Source organism: Gavialis gangeticus, unplaced genomic scaffold, assembly GCF_001723915.1.
Source record: "Gavialis gangeticus isolate Ggan-Ray unplaced genomic scaffold, GavGan_comp1, whole genome shotgun sequence".
Taxonomy (NCBI): Eukaryota; Metazoa; Chordata; order Crocodylia; family Gavialidae; genus Gavialis; species Gavialis gangeticus.
In genome coordinates, this window is record NW_017728996.1 from 3,234,913 (window position 1) to 3,241,272 (window position 6,360).

General features: G+C 42.7%; 1 long non-coding RNA gene across 2 annotated transcripts in view; it reads right to left on the reverse strand.

Annotated features, from left to right (window-relative positions):
• Nucleotides 1-751: 751 nt before the first annotated feature.
• The window catches only part of LOC109288411, a 16,236-nt gene continuing 10,627 nt past the window's right edge, over nucleotides 752-6,360 (reverse strand). Inside the window, exons 2-4 of one of the 2 annotated variants that reach the window (XR_002095134.1) lie at nucleotides 4,802-5,001; nucleotides 4,291-4,470; nucleotides 752-3,246 (exon numbers count right to left, since the gene is read on the reverse strand). This is a non-coding gene — a long non-coding RNA (uncharacterized LOC109288411). Of the gene's footprint in view, nucleotides 3,247-4,290; nucleotides 4,471-4,801; nucleotides 6,330-6,360 lie in introns of those variants that run through there. The other variant, XR_002095133.1, reaches the window with a different exon arrangement.

Sequence of the window (6,360 nt, forward strand, 5' to 3'; positions counted from 1 at the left end):
TTTAGTTACTGTGCATTAAGACAGGCTAACGCGCATTTTCCTAGTACCTGACAATGGAGGGCATTTTTACATGTGGTGTGGGACCCAGTGCCAGGTGCTTTAATTAGCAAACTGTGCTAATTAAAAGCGCCCATGTCATGTGTATCAGCATCCCCGTGCTGAAAAAATGGCAGTGGGGCGCTTTGAACTAAAGCTTATGGAACGTGTTTTATTTCAAAGTGCCCCACTGCCATTCTTTCAGCATGGAAACGCACGGTGACGCTGATACATGTGATGTGGAAGGCTGCTTGAGTGTGTCAAGTTTTGCGCCCCAGCAGACTTGATTAATCGAGTCTGCTCCAATGCACTGAATTTCCAATGCATTAGAGCAGGCTCCGTGCACATGTATAGGAGTCCAGACATACTAGATTTAATGTGCATTAACTAAAGCACATTAATGCATGTGGAGACACACCCAGTACTGAGATGGGAGTGAAGAATTTTTGCTGGAGGTGAGATGGAAGGGCATCGTGTAAAATGGTGTATTCGGTCAGAACTGTGCATATGGTCAGGCCAGTCTGTTGGTTTCTGTTTGAGACGGGATTCTCTTTGGCTCAGAAAATGACAAATCCTTTCTTCAAATATTTAAAGTTCAGTTTTTAATATCTAGTATTAAGTCTAGTGGTCTGCCTTTGTCAGGTCTAAATGAGCAAAGATAAAATGAAAAGGGGGTTATTATTTTTCCAGGACAGTTACAACAGAGCCACTGTACTTGAAATGGATAATGGTTTATTAACTAGAGCAAGTCCTTCCGCTCTCTGTCAGGACTTTATGCACCATGTGACGATGTCCATCCTGGAATTCTTTTAATTTGGTAGCAAGCCATTGCAAGACTGTGTCGGGCTTAGCCTTGGCATGGTTTGCCTCTCACCTGTCACAACAATCTGTGATGGGAGGGTTTGGATTCTAGCCACTTGGTCTGTGTGCTGTTTGCTTTGCCTTGATGTGCCATTCTGAGACACTTACTCTTCTGTGTTTTTACGCTGCCTGTGAAGTATAGTATCGAACAACAGAACCTGGGTCCCTGTTGTCACAAGCAAGGGACAGATCGTTGTAGATCCCATGCACTGTTCTGGTCATCCTTGTTCAAGAAAGACTAATTCACACTGCGACAGGAACAGAGAGGGCTACTAAGATGATCAGGGAAATAGAGTCTGTCTTAGGGAGAACGCTGAGATCTTAGCTTGTGGCCCCGAGCAAAAGAACAGTTGAGAAGGGGTGGGCTTGCTCTCTAAATACATGGAGATATAGAGGGACACCAGAGAAGGAGAAAAGCTATTTAAACCAAAGGACTATGCTGGGTCAAGAACAAATGGATATAAACTGGCTGTGAATAAAGTTTAGGCTGGAAATTAAAAGTAGGCTTTTGATAATTAGAGGACTATGGTCCTGGAACAGCCCTGATGTCCTGGGAGGCCCACTATGGTCCTGAGGTACTTGTACATATGATGAAAATTGGCCTTTGTTGCTGTTTAATTGTGTCACACTGAACACCTGTGGGGGTGCTGCCCCAGCTCAGGCTTGGAGAACAGTTGGATTGGGCTGGGTGCTGCCTGTGAGCTAGGGCAGCACCTGCCCACTAGCCACCTGCGTGGGTGGCCCCAAGGGGCACCATCATCGTGGAGAGAAGGTCTGGGGCCTCCTGCAGCTCAGGAGCCACAGGCAGCTCACCCCCCAGCTGAGGGAGATGCTGACAGGCTCCACAAAACAAAAAAAAAGGGATTGGGCCCCTCACCTTAACAGTGATGGAGCCCCTAAATTGAATCGGGGGGGGGGGTTTAATCATCACAGTTAAAAACCCACTGTTTCAATTTAGGGGACTAAACCCCCATCATGTGTACAAGCACCCCTACATGCCAAAGACCTGTCTTGATCCTGACCAATTATTTTCATGATGAACAGTCTTGGATGACAAAGCTGGGATATTAAATTAAGGCAAAACAATTAAAGCGTTCTAGATGCTTACTCCAGCCTTGCTATAATTTTCTATGATTTTCTTCTACTGCCTCATCCTTACCACAGAAAGCCTTGGTGTTACACCTGCCTTGGTTGTGTACCTTCTTTCAATCACAAGAAGTTTGTGTTGATGTCTTTGAGAGATGGGAGATCCCTGTTCAACAAGATCTGCTTCTAGCTATCGCTGCCATTTCAAATCTTGAATATTACATATTTCCTGTTACTTGCATTGTCGTATTGCTTATGGGCCCTAATCATAAATTAGGGCCTTGCGACACTGTGCTCCCTGAAAATACAGAACCAGACACGTTCTGTAGGCATCACGTTAGGGGTCGGAAAGAGACTGTGGTAGCTCTGCAACATGTTTTCAGGGAGCTCCTCCCATGTGAGAGGCACAAAGGTGATTGTTTAAAAATATAACAAGTATACAATGGAGGCTAGCATCCCGGCACAACTGAAGGTGGGAACTGACCTCTACAAATAATAAGGTAGGGTGGGGATAAGTCATTAAAGGACCGCAAAGACAAGACAGAGGTGGGGGAACCAACAGAGGAATGGGAAAGAGAAGGGTGACAAGGTCGAAGCAACAGGCACTTGAGATTGCCAACTGAGTCTGGTCCTTTAACACACATGTAATGTTACAGCTTAACCACACATCTGACTTCCAGCAGCCCTAAACCCACCACAAATTGCAGTGTCGAACTGATTCTTTACCTGCACTGCGAAAGTAAAGCTGTGATTTCTGAACAGCAGGGACCCAACTTTGTTCTTGATTAAACCAATGGCAAAACTCCAAGTGACTTCAGCAGGAACAAGACTGGGGCCTTGCCCATGTTCATTCACTTGTTTGACATCAGCCCACTCTTCCTACCCCGGATAATAGACTACCTCCCCACTACAGCTTTAGCACAGATGCACTGGGATGCCGCCTTGTTGAGTTCCACTTGGATTTCTTGTTCAACCTACCACCGTTTCACCTTTTTAAAAATCCTAACACTTTAATCTTCAGTTCCTGTTTTAGCAGAAGTTTCTGGACTACAATCTGCATATCTTTTCTGCAGAGTCTCTTCATTTCAATTAAAAAATACCTTCTTGTTCAAGCACTAGGCGGGATTTCAGCACATCTATGAAATCAGCTTTTCTCACCAGTCCTTTTCTTCCCAACTGCCTGAAGAAGGGATCTCTTTAGTTGCATAATTAGGCATACAACCGATAGAAGATGTGTCATGTGGCCTCCAACCCCAACAAATCCTGAATGATTATAAAACACAGAACATTTGGGATGTGGGCATGAATCAGCAACTTACTATACAAGCTATTTCCATGACAAATATTCAGGAAGCATTCTTCCTGGAAGAAGTGAAGATGTCTAGTTTCTACCCTAAATTCTATTCCCAGAATATTTAATATTCTGGGGGTGTACGTTGTAGCTGTGTTGGTCTAAGGACATAGGCAGACAAGGCTTTTTGAGCAAAGGTGATATCTTTTCTGCTTGAAAGCTTGTAAAGAATGTTTTTTCCAACTATTCAGTTGGTCTAAAAAAAGACATCACACATTTACCCCAAAAAACCTTGTTTGTTAAATATTTAAGGCATTTTAGCACAGCTTCAGGAACTTGCTCCAAACACATGTATCACTGCACCCTTGCCATTGAGCCAGCTGTAAATGAGCACCTGGTCATTCAGCCTAGGCAGTCAAAGACAGGTACTGTCCCTTCATGGCATCGGATGTAGTCAGCTTTCTGCTTATGAAAGCGAATTCTATACATCTTGGATTTAGTTAGTCTGTAAGGTGCAAGTCTGTTCTGCCTTAGGCAGTCAAAGACAGGCAGGCAAGATGCTAGCCACAACGTGACCTTGTGGGCAGCTGGCACATAAAAATAATCTTAATTATGCAACCCCGAACAGGCCATTTAGGTTAGGCCTAGGGCGGATCTCAGACTTTTGCCTCTCTCTACCCGAATCCTGCAGGACATTGGCCAAATCACTTATCTTTTGTGCCTACATCTATCCATCTACAAAATGGGTGCAAGTATTACTTTCCTACTTCCCAATCTTATAGAAAAAGTTTACAAAGTCACTGCAACAGATGGAGCACCAAGAAACTGCACCTAGCTTCCCACCTTTCTCCTCCCCTTGCCACCCTCAGAAAAAGGGAAGGAAGAAAAGGGTAGGGGGAGAATTAAAAACAATTCTGGTCTGGAATGTAATTTAAATGCAGGGACAATCAATTTTATGAAGAAACTTGATTTTTAAAATATCCATTTTTAATTAAAAAATCTGAATGAAAACTGACCTTGCCCTCTTTTTCTTTCATGCCCTCAAACACAGGGACTTGAGGACCATACGAGATGGCAACAGGCATTTCCAAATCTGCACAAAGTGTGAATGCGCCATGAATAGTATCCACATAATGCCTGAAAGATCATGTCAGCTGATCCTGGCTGCTCGTTTGTTTGAAGGCAATTCCAACTATCTGCGATCAAGATAATAATATTCAGGATAAACAGCTTGGCACAAGACTTCACTCTAAGGCAGAATCCCAGTGTATGCATAAACAATAGCCAGGCGTATGGTAACTTCAGATGAGCTTAATTTCTCACCACCACTCTGCTTATGCACAGGCATGAAGTGTTTGGGGCAGAGTGTTTCCAGGCAGAATCCTGAAGCCATCTAAGGAAACTGCATTTTTAGGGCCTCTGCTCTATAAGCCACACTCCCACCCTCACTGACAGCAACGAGAATTTTGCCATGGACTTTAACAGGAACAGAGACAGGCATGTTTAGAACAGGTTTTCACAAAATACCTTTGTAAAAAGCAACTTCATGTTGACCATCCATGTGTCATGAGAGGTATCTATTCAGCTGACTCTCCATTTAGAGTATCCCTTTCACAGAGCACACCACCAAAGGCTTTGCTCAAGTACCAAGGCAGAAGGGGTACGTCAAACCACATCTCCCCATCAGAAAAGAACGAATGACAGGCATGATGCATCTTCCTTATTCTCTAGAAACAAAGAGTTTCTCTAGAAACAAAAAGCAAAAGTTTGTAACTCATTCTCACTCTTCTTAAGAGAAACTGAAATGTGATCTCCTTTGAAGAGGAGGAAGAAAGGAATGAACAAAATGAGGGAGAACGGCTTTTTTAATGTCATGCTACCATTAAGCAATACAAATGTTTGCTTATGTGGCAAAGCAAAGTCGTTCCTGTTATTGCTAAGGTGACGCTTGGTTTGCTGATGCAGGTGCAGACTCCACGACCATTGAAATCGATTCTGCTGCCAAACCCTAGAGCTGCCTGACACTAACCGACTATGTGACCTGTTGCAAGTCACTTCAACAAGGGGTAAGAACAGGTATTTCACTTAAGAGTTGCAGATGAATGCTGTGTTAATTATGAGAGAGACAGTCTTAGCTATGTTTTTAGTTAGGACAATTTGACTTTTAGGTTATATACAGCTGGGCAAACACAGGGGCTTTTTTGTTTGTGACTGAAATGAAAAATTAAGCGCAGGGGAAGTAAGAGATGCTTTGGCTTGAGGCAAACTGGAAGTTTCTTGGAATTTTGATTGAAATCTAAAGAGATGCATTTCATTTGATTTTAAGGATATTTAGCTTCTTTTAAAACCCTTTAAAGTTGATTTTAAAATACTGTAATGAAATATATTGATGTTGTTTTTAGAAACTGACACTTTTTTTTAAAGATGAAATTACTAAATTGGACCTGGCTTCACAAAGTTGCAGTCACTTACAAATCACATTTTTGGGGGGGAGGAGGGAAGGGGGGAGGCAAATTTACTGTTTAAGAAAAAAACCGGCCAGCTTTAATCACATGGTTTTGTTCCAGTCTGAACACCTAAAAGTCCTGTAAACTTTACAAAAGTAAAGTGTTGGCATCCATTTCACACCAGGTAGAAACAGAGCTGTATAGTACACAAGTCCAGAGCTGGTAACTGGAAAAAAATATTGTGCTACTTCTGTTCCCATCTTTATCACTTGCACTGCACACAACAGATTACTGGACATGACAGATTTTTTAGTACTGGCAGAAGTTACTTTAGCAGCTGCACTCATAATTACAGTAGTAACTATGTCCTATGAATCGCATTCCTCCTGCAGTCCCCTGCCCAAGAACTGTCCTCACTTTCATCTTCACTACTTAAACTGTCAGACTTGAAAGCTCTCATAGCCACTAAAGCAAATTTAGCACAGTCACTTTCTCTTTCTGTGGCTGATGGCTCTTGTTTTCAGGAAACTAAAGATCCTAACCTGCTTTCCTGAAAATTGCTAAATCAAAAACTAATCATCAAGTGTGAAAAATAACATACAATTCTTTTTTTTTTTTTGGCGGGGGGGGGGGGAGGGG